Source organism: Neofelis nebulosa, chromosome 18 (genome assembly GCF_028018385.1).
Source record: "Neofelis nebulosa isolate mNeoNeb1 chromosome 18, mNeoNeb1.pri, whole genome shotgun sequence".
NCBI lineage: Eukaryota > Metazoa > Chordata > Mammalia > Carnivora > Felidae > Neofelis > Neofelis nebulosa.
This window is the reverse complement of record NC_080799.1, coordinates 16028416-16040240: the sequence shown is the minus strand read 5'-3', so window position 1 is coordinate 16040240 and position 11825 is coordinate 16028416. Positions and strand designations below refer to the sequence as shown.

At 43.5% G+C, this 11825-nt stretch overlaps 1 long non-coding RNA gene across 2 annotated transcripts; it reads right to left on the bottom strand.

Annotated features, from left to right (window-relative positions):
- Positions 1 to 224: 224 nt before the first annotated feature.
- LOC131501386 (uncharacterized) lies at positions 225 to 7263 on the bottom strand. 2 transcript variants are annotated; one of them, XR_009256776.1, is made up of 4 exons: positions 7167 to 7224; positions 4868 to 4935; positions 2190 to 2302; positions 225 to 474 (listed from the first exon to the last, which is right to left on the bottom strand). It is a non-coding gene; the product is annotated as an uncharacterized LOC131501386 (long non-coding RNA). The 2 variants fall into 2 exon arrangements; XR_009256775.1 differs by lacking the exon at positions 4868 to 4935 and having other exon boundaries at positions 227 to 474; positions 7167 to 7263.
- Between the last annotated feature and the right edge of the window lie 4562 nt (positions 7264 to 11825).

The following is an 11825-nucleotide window of genomic DNA, read 5'->3' as shown; positions in this document are numbered from 1 at the left end:
AAGCCAAAGTAGGGCTGGAATCCTTTCTTGTGCCAATTATAGAATTGGAAGGGAGAGCAGAGAAGCAAAAGCATGGACCTGCCCCCCAACTTTCTTGAAGACTTACCCAGTTCTCACCAAGTCCTTCTTTCTCTCCTTCCTCCCCTGTTTCCCTCTCATCTCCTTTTTTAGGTGTTCTGGGAACCAAAGGGAAGAGATACTAATCTTATTTCCATAAGCAATTTTTTTTTTTTTATGGAAGGGAGTCCAATAAACACTATTTCTGATTAAAAAAAAAAAAAACCTGCTCAGCTCTCAAAATGTTGCTTTCTTCACTCTCCATTTTTTTTCCTTTTCTTATCTCTCAGCACTCAATTTCATGGAACACCTCTGGATACAAATTTCCTCCTTTGACTCTTGGGTCTTTTCAATGTGCTGTCTTATATTTCCATGTTGTTTATTTTGCATTTGGAATTAAAAGCTGTTTCATTTGGGCTGAGAGAAAGCATAAAGAAAAGCAGATGAATTATTTCTGTCTCCACTAGAGTTAACATCAACTATCTTTTCAGGTTTCTCCCCTATCCCACCTGTTCCATGAGAGTTGGCCAGTTGTAAAGTTTTATACTGAGTAGGAACAGTCAATGTTCTCCTCAGGTTTGAGTGTTTTTCATTTACTTCAAGAATAAAGTCACTTTCACCTCTATTTGATGAGCCTGGTCTCTATTCACCCAACTAGGAAAAGTACATGTGTTTTTTCTGTCCCCTCAGGCCTCCGAGGAAAGAGTTTGGAGCAGGGCCAAGCTATCCCAGCCTTTGCCCTCAATTGCACACAGAGTGGAGAGTCTCTTAGCTCAGGAGTCTGTGCTGCTCAAGAGTTTGCATAAACACAATGTTGAGAAATACCTCTTGTGGAGTCGGTGCAAAAGGCAAAGGACAAACTGGTTGCCCCCTGAGATAGAGACATTACCAAGCTGGCTTTAGTTGTTTCATATTGGACCCCCTGTGAGAATAGCTGACCTAAGTGTCACTCTGCTCTAATTACTTGGTGAGTTACTTAAGTCTCTTTGGAACCCAATTTCTTCAAAATTAGGGATGACACCACATGTTCCCTAAGATCCTTGCATCTTGGCTATTCTATGAGTTAATTAGTGAGTTTTGTTTCCAATAAGCACACACCCAAAATAGTGCTGTGGTTCTCAAGGTAGGCCTTATGTGAGTTCCTATAATCTTGTAATCACCCAAAATAAGGGAGGAGTATTCAAGGGAAAAGATCCTTCCTTCCCTCCCTCCCTCCCTCCTTCCTTCTTTCCTTCCTTCCTCCCTCCCTCCCTCCCTCCCTCCCTCCCTCCCTCCCTCCCTCCCTCCGTCCCTCCTAGCTTTATTGTTTTCTGATAGTTTATAATTACTTTCTACAATCTTTTCTCTTTTGAGACTAGAGTTGACATTTACAAATAGCCATTTGAGCTAGCTCTTTGAAGAAGTGAGTGATCGAGCATGATGCCACAACCTTGGCTACAACAGTTTCCCAGAGAGCAGTCTGTGAACTCTGAAATGCTGTCTGCCAGTCATGAAGCCACAGTTCACACTTCTTGCCAAATTCAAAATTCCATATGAAAAATATCCTTAATGTCAAAGGAGTAAAGCACTAGGGCCTTCTCTTCCTTTTAATCTGTTTATTGTCTTAGTTCTGAAATTTTTAGCTGCTGACTTTGATGTCTGTTTTGGTAATATTCAATACTCCCACTACTTTTTTCTTTAAAACTTACTGACTTGTCCAGCTTCTTAGGAAGATCTTTTGTGTTTTATATGTCAACATATATAAACTAATAACTGGAGAAACATTCTACATGTTCCAGGTTACTTTAAAATTAGACCAAATCTTTATTTACAATTTACTTTTTAGCTTTCATCAAAGCAGTTAACCATTAAAGAGAATAGAATCTTCTGACCTTTCCACCATTTTCATGGGTTATAGCGTGCCTCTTGGGCATGGATGAATGTTATAGGCAGGTGGTTTCTAGCCCAGTATAACCAGGATTACCATTTCTAACTACACCATTGTGCAGATGTAGAGTGAAAAGCTACTTGACAGGGAGCTATATTAGGAATTCAGGCAACATGCAGATGGCTGGATTTATTGGGCCCCTTTCATTTCAATCAGAAAATTCTATACTTCTGTGGTTCTGACCCTTTTCCTACCTTCTACATACCCCTGTTTTTGCAGGCAGCTTCTGACGTGCCTCCCAATAATCTTGCCTCCTGGCATTCACTCCCTTGTATAATGCCTTCCTCTTAAGTATAGGCTGGACCTGGTGAGTTGCTTCTAAGGAACAGAATACACAAAGGTGATGCGATGTCACTTCTAGGACTAAGTTACAAAAGATTGGGACTTCCATCTCATTAGCACATTCTTTCTTGCTGGCACCCTCTCTTGCTCTTTCTGCTTGCTCACTCTGATAAAGCGAGCTGCCATATGGAGAGGAACTGAGGGTAGCCCGTGGACGACAGCTTCAGAGAATTGAGGCCCTCAGTCCAACAACCAGTGAGGAAGTGAATCCAACAATCAGAACAATGTAAGGGAGCTTTGAGGCAGATCCTTCTGCAGTCATGCCTTCAGATAAGACTGCAGCCCTGGCTGACAACTTGATGAAACCTTGTAAGAACCCAGAGAGACAGGACACAGCTAGGCTGTGGGTTCCTGGAAGCCTGGACTCCTGTCTGATAGAAACTCTGAGATGACAGGTATTGTCATTTAGGCCACTAAAGATTTGACAGTTGGGGGTCATCTGTTGTGCAGCAGTAATAACCAACACTTCATCCAGGACTATCAAGAACCCTCAGTCTCTCTCTCGCTCTCTCTTTTTCTTTCTTTTTAATGTGTATTTATTTTTGAGAGAGAGAGAGAGAACAAGCAGGGTAGGGGCAGAAAGAGAAGGGACAGAGGATCTGAAGCGGGCTCTGTGCTGACAGCAGAGAGCCCAACGTGGGGCTCAAACTTATGAACCGTGAGATCATGATCTGAACCGAGGTTGGATGCTCAACCAACTGAGCCACCCAGGCACCCCAAGAACCCTCACTCTCTTAAACTTGCTTCATCTACCAGGACTCCTTTCAGTGTGTCAAGTGTTTCATTTACAGATTTAATTTTACTGAAATTTGCTATCAAAGGGGTTGGACTCAGTCATCTCAAAAGATCCCCTCACCTATAAAGTTCAGAGTCAACTTCTTTGCTCCAAAAAAATAATCACTCACTTTTCATCCTCATGAAATAAGAAGGGTTAATTGGCCACAGTTGCTGGCACAAGACTAACTGGCTGGCTGTAAGAGGGCTGCTGGTGCGAGTGGGTTCAGGAGCAGGGTGAGCCGTCATGGCCCCTGCAAGCTCCTCTCACTTCCACCCTCTGGAGAAGCTCTGGTCCTCACTGCCAGCCACCCCCTCCCCACTGGGAGGGCTCCGACTCAAAAGCTTACCGTTTGTTCTTATTGTGGTTCCTGTCTTGTAGCATTATAGATATTTCTGTGATTTCTTTTTTGTTTCTTTTGAAAGGACACTTGAACTTATAGTAAAAAAAAAAAAAAAAAAAAAAAAAAAAGTGCCTGAATTCTCCCTTCTCTTCTTCCTTTGAGGGCACTGAGACAGAGACAGTTTAAGTGGCAGCCAAGCCCTGGACTCCTTCCTTCAAATGGTAGGGCATTGTTAACCCTGAAGTACCTCACTGGGAAATGAACTTTAAGCCTCCCTTAGAATGGTGACAATGATAGGGGCACACCCTGGATGGCCTGACATCTCATGCTGCCGCCTAAACCCTGCAGAGATGTGTGAAAGTGACACTGCTGGCTTGAAATTCTTACCTATTTCCTTTTCTCTTATTTTCCTTCTTTTCTGTCCCCTTCTCCCTCTCTTCATACCACCTTCCTATATCACCTGCTATAGGCAAAGGCATTAAAAGAGGGTTTTTTGTGGAGGGAGGGAGCCTGGGTGGCTCATTCAATTGAGCATCTGACTTTGGCTCAGGTCATGATCTCCCAGTTGGTGGGTTCGAGCCCCATGTAGGGCTCTGTGCTGACAGCTTGCTCAAAGCCTGGAACCAGCTTAGGATTCTGTGTCTCCTTCTCTCTCTCCCCCTCCTCCAATTGTGCTCTGTGTCTCAAAAATAAATAAATGTAAAGATTTTTTTTAACTTAAAAAAGAGGGTTTTGGTTTTGTTTTTTATTTTTTCTGTTTTGTTTTTACAAAAACCATACTGATATACCTCAATTAAAAACAAACAAACAGGGGGGCCTGGGTGACTCATTTGGTTGAACATCCGACTCTTGATCTCAGCTCAGGCCTTGATCTCACCTCAGGGTGATGAGTTCAAGCCCCTTGTTGGGCTCTGTGCTGGGTGTGAAGCCTTCTTAAAAAAAAAAAAATATATATATATATATATATATATATGTAGAGAGAGAGAGACAACATATATATATAGAGAGAGAGAGACAAACAACAAATTCCAGAATTCTTTCTCTCTCAGCCCCAGGCATTCTAACAAGCTTTCATGATCCCCATTTTGAGGTTACAGTCTGTGTCCAGGGCCTGGTTGACAGGTTCCCTAGGGTACAGTGGAGGTTGTTGTGGAATAACAGATTTCCTGGGGCTACACGGGCCTGGAGATAAATGGAAGGTCACATCGACAGTCATGAATACGTTAAATGTCTCTCTGGGTCTTACTCTCACCTGCTGTGGTAGGATCGTCCTTCCACCATTAAGGCCAGTCTCCTAAGAATGTTTTACAGGTGAGAACTGGCAACTTTGCTACCCCAGGGCATCCAATGCATTCTTCCCCAGCCCCCACCTCCCAGCCTTGGTCTTCTTGGTTGATATCCACAGCCCTTTGACAGGACTTACCCCTGCTGGGCCAGTGGGACCCTTGTAGACATTGGTATCCCTGTGGAGAGTACTGTGCCCTGAAGTCTCTAGAGTTAAAAATGTTTAAAAGTGCCAGTATTGGTCAAAGTCTTACGGGCAAGCATCATATCAATTCAGGCTAATTAAAAAAAAAAAAAAAAAAGGAACGAGGAGTGCCTGGGTGGCTCAGTTGGTCAAGTGCCTGACTTAGGCTCAGGTCATGATCTCATGGTTCATGGGTTCAAGCCCTGAACTGGGCTCTGAGCTGACAGTGCAGAGCCTGCTTGGGATTCTCTCTCTCCACCCCCTCCTCGCTCAAAACAAATAAAGACAGAAACTTAAAAAAAAAAAAAAAAAAAAAAAAAAAGGAAAAGAAAAGGAACTTCTTGTTAAAATGATATTGGATAGTTTTCAAAATTCCTGGATAACCAAAGAAAACATGATGAGGATGTCTCTAGACAGAAACAAACGTCCAGATCCTATCTGGGGGCTATTTCAGTGAAGAGATCCCTCTCCAAGATGCCCTGGCTGTACACCCAGACTGTCCCACTGACACCAGAAATCTGTCACTGTCACCTCCAGAAGAAATGACATGGAGATGCTGCCACTGCATCTACTTCCTGACACAAGGCCCGTGGGTCTCCCCCATACATTACCTCCAGCAAAGCTGAGAAAAGCAAATGTCTAATGTTTTCAGCTCTTTCAGTGGGAGGTGGGCTCTGTCTCCTTAGGTGGGGATTGCCAAGTGTAAGAGCACTTTAGATCCTGGGTACCCCTGGGTGAGAATAGATGTCGACCGCAGTGGGGCTACATCCACTTGACACTTGAGTCCCCCAGCCTCCCCTGAGCCGCACTGACATTTGTGTACCAAAGTGAATGGTGTGGACCCCAGTGCCCATAGAATCACTTGTGAGAACTGCTTCTTCAGCCTGAGCTGTGAAGTCTGACTCCTGGTGACCTCTGTATGCCCCTCCTCATCTCCTCTAAAACACCTGCTGAAATCTGTTCCTGGAAGGGCTATCTCGCCCATCCAGGGTAACAGGCCCCCCACCACAGCCTAAATCAAGGAAATCATGAAAACTCTTTCCTAAATACATGGAACATTTTGCCTATTTTCTAAACAAGCAAGTGGTTGAGGGGGTCCTGGTAGGTATGACAGAGTATCCCGGCAGGCAGAGCTGGGATTTAAATGTGTTCCGTGTCTGGGCCTAAGTGGTTCCCTTCCTCCCAAATATCTATCTGCATCTACTGACTTGTATGGGGAGACTCTGGGGGAAAATCAACTTCAGTCTTGTTTACAATTTACAACTACACTTGTCGGGACCAATGGAAGGAGACTATGGAAACTACCATATTCCTCATGGCACCTGGTGTGATAGCCACATGTTTAAACAGGGCCAGGGTGAGGAGGAAAGAGGAGGTGTATGCAGGAAACAGCCCTGGGTCTGATGTCAGAACCCATTCTAGGAGTGTGTTTTGTTCCAGGGAGAACAGCCATGTCTGTCAGTTGAGAAAAGGTTTTACTACAATATGCCAGTTTAGGGCCCAGGCAACAGTGTTCCAGCCTCCACAACTTAGCATAGTACTGAGGGAGGGAGTTGTTTTGTTTACTTGTTTGATTCTGTTACTTGCTTCTCAATGGACATTTGTGGTGGGGGGAATCAGCAGGTATTTGCCCCTCAGGTATGGGGTGACAGAAAGAGGCGGGGGGGGGGCAGGTCACTCAGAGGTGACTCCTTTGTGGAAATGTTGGGCTGCCTGCTAGAGTTTGGGATTGGTGGCAATAATGCTGCTGAGGCAGTGGCAGCAGTGGATTGCTGCCAGTTGGTGTGGGGTCTATGCACTGGAATATCTGAGAATGTGTGGGGACCGGCGGCTGCAGGGTCTTGGCTCAGCCAGCATGACACTAGCAATGGTGGAAGATTTACAGACAGTGAGGGTGTTTCAGGGAAATAGAGGCCAGAGGCAGTGGTGTATTTGGTCTCAGAGAGGCAGTTCTGAGGACCTGTGGGGCGATGACTGCACAGTGCCCATTCAGTAAGCAATAGAAAGAGTGATGATGATAATGGTGATAATAATAGGTAGTATTTATGGAGCATGGTGGCTACTATTCTAAGTGCTTTCCATGTATTTCTTCTCTTAGTCCTCACTGCAACCCTAGTGAGTAGATATTTTTATCATCGTCCGTCTACAAGTCAGGCTTGGACAGGTTATATGGCAGATTGCATTTTCCAAAGATGGCTGCCACAATATGTCCTAACCCACGTGTTATTTTGCAGTGTGACTTTGACCCTCCTACCATTGAAAGATGGGGTCTATTCTCCTCCACGTGAATCTTGATCAGGCTTCTGAATCTCTTGTAACCTATGGAATGCAGCAGAAATGAAGCAATGTGACCTCAAAGCCTAGGTCACAAAGGAGATGCACTTTCCACCTTCTTTACAGAAATACTTATGCTGGGGGTGCCTGAGTGGCTCAATCAGTGAAGCATCTGACTTCGGCTCAGGTCATGATCTCATGGTTCATGTGTTTGAGTCCCATAAAGGGTTTGCTGCCCACTTCAGATCTTCTGTCCCCCTCTCTCTCTTCCCCTTCCTTGTTCATGCTCTCTCTCTCTCTCTCTCAAAAATGAATAAACATAATGTGGCAATAATGTTTATTCATTTTTTTAAATTTTTTTTTTAACATTTATTTATTTTTGAGAGAGAGAGAGAGCACGAACAGGGGAGGGTCAGAGAAAGAGGGAGACGCAGGATCTGAAACAGGCTCCAGGCTCTGAGCTGTCAGCACAGAGCCCGACGCGGGGCTTGAACCCACGGACCGCGAGATCATGACCTGAGCCGAAGTCGGATGCTCAACCGACTGAGCCACCCAGGCGCCCCTGTTTATTCATTTTTGAGAGAGAGAGAGAGAGAGAGAGAGAGAGAGAGACAGCAAGCATGAGCGGGGGAGGGGCAGAGAAAGTGGAGACAGAATCCAACGCAGGCTCCAGGCTCTGAGCTGTCGGCACAGAGCCTGATGCATGGCTCAAACCCACAAACCATGAGATCGTGACCTGAGCCGAAATTGGACGCTTAACTGACTGAGCCACCCAGGTGGCCCAAACATTCTTTTAAGAAAGAAATACTTATCCTTGAACCCTGAGCTACCATGGAAGCAGTCTGACTGCTGTGAGGCCACCATGCTGTGAGGAAGCTCAAACTTACCCACAAGGAGTGACCACATAGAGAGGTCCTGAAACTACATGAAGAGGGAGAGATATCCAGCAAACCCCAGCTCCTCCACCCCCTGCTATTCCAGTTCCAACCACTGTCTGATTGTAACCACATGAAAGACACTGAGCCAACTCAAACCCTGCTGAAACTCCCAACCACAGAAACCATGAGAAATAATAAAATGATTGCTGCTGTTTTAAGCCACTAAGTTTTGGGATAATTTGTAATGCAGCAATAGATAAATAACAACTTGCCCACAGCATGTAAGTGGTGAGGCTGAAATTTGAGCCATCAGTCTGTTGAACAAAAAACACACATACACATGAAGGCACTTTTTTGAGATCTCCGGATATATACCTGGAGAGGAGAACTGATTCTTGGATAATCATCTAGTATTCAAATTTCACAAGATCCATTTATAATTTTATTGTGAAGTTGTTTGTACCTACAAGTTGAGGAGGTCTGAGATGTTCGAATTACATAGGAAAGTCAGATTTAAAAAATAGCTATGTCTGTTTCCTCTCTAGCATGTGAATGACAAGAGTCAAAAATGCTTCTCAAAGACTCACCCTAGAGGGGAGGGGCTGGTTAAAAAATGCTGATTCCCAAGTGCCACCTGAATCTCTGAATCTGAATCTCTTAAAGGTAGGACTAGGAATCTGAATTTTTACCACCTCTCCAGGTGATTCTTAAGTACATTAGAATTTGAAAACAGCTGCTCAACAATATCACTTAACCTGGAAACTATTCAAGGTGAGGCTTACTAAAATGCCCTCCTCAGGAAAATCATACACTCCCCAACCCTTCAATCAATGTTACTGCCTGAATTTGCCTGATCATAAGGATCACCTGGAGGGAGGTTTCACAAAAGTGCACATTTCTAGGCATCTTCTCCGATGGGAATCAGATATGAAGCAAAGCCCAGGAATCTGCATTTTGCATTAGTTGTTAAATGTTCTTCTAAGTAACTACACAATTTGATGTGTTTCATGTAGTTATTGGAATACAGATCAGTTAAATTTGGGATAGCATTTACCCAAATGATAATCTTAGTCTTCAAATAGCAGTTTATTTTAAGCCATTGCTTTTGGGAAAACTTTCACTGAATGCTGCATTTTTCTTTTATACATAGAGACAAAGATTAAGATAACAAGAGTTAGCATTCATTGAGCACCTGGTGTGGGTCAGTACCATGTATTTAAACCTTCCTCAAACCCTCTGAGGCAGGTATTACTGCCACCCCCATTTTATAGATGAAGATACTGAGGCGAAGGGTGATTAAAGCTTCAATTCCAACCTATGCTCTTAACCTACACAATCCTGCCCCTCTACTCTTATTCCAGACCAATTCCTTTGATGCTCAAAATGTGCCTTTATTCAACACTTTTGGAAATGTATTTCTTATATAAAAGAGGTTTACCTTGTGTTGTATCCAACTCATGGCCAAAAAGTTGCTAGAAGTCTCCTTGTTCCTAAACACCGAGGCATCTTCTAAAAAATATTTTCTATACCAGCAAGAAAAGATCACCAACACAATTATTAAATAAAGTAAAGATTTTTGTTAATGATTTTTTGATAATTTATTCTTGGGCTTCCTGTGAATTGTTGAGTTCAGAGTATCATGGGAAGTCTCTAATCAGGAAACAAAATTATAAACATTCATAAGAGTTGTGTTTGAAGACAGCTGCTTTTAACACATGGTTCCACTAAGAATTCGATACCTTGGCAGGGTTAATTTATTATGTATTTTGCTTTAAACAGAAAGCATGCACATTGATTAGATCAAAAGTATTCTTGCTCTCATATAGCAAGGAGAGTGTATATAAGAAAAGAAAGTGTGGTGTGCAGGGACAGCCAGGTACTGCTGGCATGTGGCTTCACTGCTGGCTGTGATATGGTCTGTGAGCAAATTAACTCACCTCTTTAGGGGTGGCATTTTAGCTTCCTCAGAGAATCTCAGAAATCCTTAGGGAGGGAACCCTATAGAACCAAGACTTGCTGCACTCGTACAGATTGAATATTCTTGGTGATAGAATGCGGGAGAATGCAGAGACATTTAGGTTAGCCAAGCAAGATGAAAAATGGTCTGGAAATGGCCATGAAAAGGAGAAAGATGCCCCAACCCATCTCCTGCTGTGTCTATGGGGAAAACATTGATTAGGTCACAGCAGGTTTCCAGTGAGAGACTAGGTTTGGTGCATAAGAGAACTGGAGAGCTAGAAGGAAAAGAATGTGTTTCAGTTACTTTTTCTGCATAATGTATAACCCCAAAGATTTAGAGGCTTAAAACATAATCCTTTTTTTTTTTTTTTTTTTTTTTTTAATGGTTCTGGTATAGTTGACCGGATTCGGCTAGGTGATTTTCACTTGGGTTGCTCATGCTGTTAGTATGGTTGGGACTGGAGTTATCTCAAAGCCATCTTCAGTCCCATGTTGGGTGACTAATATTGGCTGTCAGCTGAGACCTGGGGCTGTTGGCTGGGAGATCTAAGTGCAGCCTCCCTGTGTGGCCTGGACTTCCTCCCAGCGTGGTGACTGGGCTCAAAGAGCAAACATTCCAAGAAGACCATGAAGAAGTATCACCTTTTATGATCTAGACTTGGAAATACAGAGGGTCACTTCTGCCATAGTTACAGACCCTCTTGGCTTCAAAGGAACACAGACTCAACCTTGACAGGAGCAGGGTCAACATCACAGAGAAAAGTGTGTTGCATGGGGGAATCTCATTGCAACCATCTTGGAAAATACAATCTGCCACAGAGGGTGTGTACAAAGAGCAGAATATTAGAGCTCAAGAATTCAGAAATCTGGACGTTTGAAAGGATCGCAAAGGCCGCTCCTATAGGCAATTTAGGTGGAATGGAAGCAAAGGTCATCAGAGTTGAGGGAGATCTGGGACAATGAGTCAGGGTAATTGCATGGCCATTGGATGGACACTGACATCCTCAGGAAAGCTAAGGGCTTGAGAGAGTGTGATAAAAGCAGAGAGAGCAAACAAAATCTTCTGAGTTTTGCCTTTGGGTCTGGGATGGTAAAGAAAGTAATCTCTGTGGGGAGGACTTCTCTTTTATGTGGGGAAACATATTTGCTGTGGGCCTATTTTTTTGTGCAAAGACACTAATGGTTAACATTTTTACAGTACTCATTCATTCATTCAAAATGTACTTCCTAAGTACCTACTCTGGTCAGGTCTGTCTTAGATGCTGACATAGATGCTGATACAGTGGTGAACAAAATAGACAAAGATCTCTACCCTTGTGAGGCTTATATTTTAGTGATAGAGACAAACATAAAAGAGGTTTTTTGTTTTAATGCTTAGTTCTTTGTCTTGAGAGAGAGATAGAGAGCAAGCAGGGGAGGGGCAGAGAGAGAGACAGAGAGAGAGAGGGAGAGTGAGGATCTCCAGCAGGCTCCACACCATCAGTATGGAGCCCAACGTGGGACTTGACCCCACAAACCATGAGATCATGACCTGAGCCAAAACCAAAAGTCGGTTGCCTAACTGACTGAACCACTCAGGGGCCCCTAAAATAGTTTCTTTTCTTTTCTTTTTTTTTTTTTTTTGAAGAATAATGCACATTATATTATACAGTGATAAATACTAAAGGAAAAAGTCCAAATTCTCTGTGCATCTTAGATCATAGCACAGGAGTTAAGAGCATGGATCTGGGAACCAGACTGCTGGAGTTTGAATCCCAGTTCTGCAACTTATTAGCTGTGTGATTTTTGGCAGGTTACTTAGC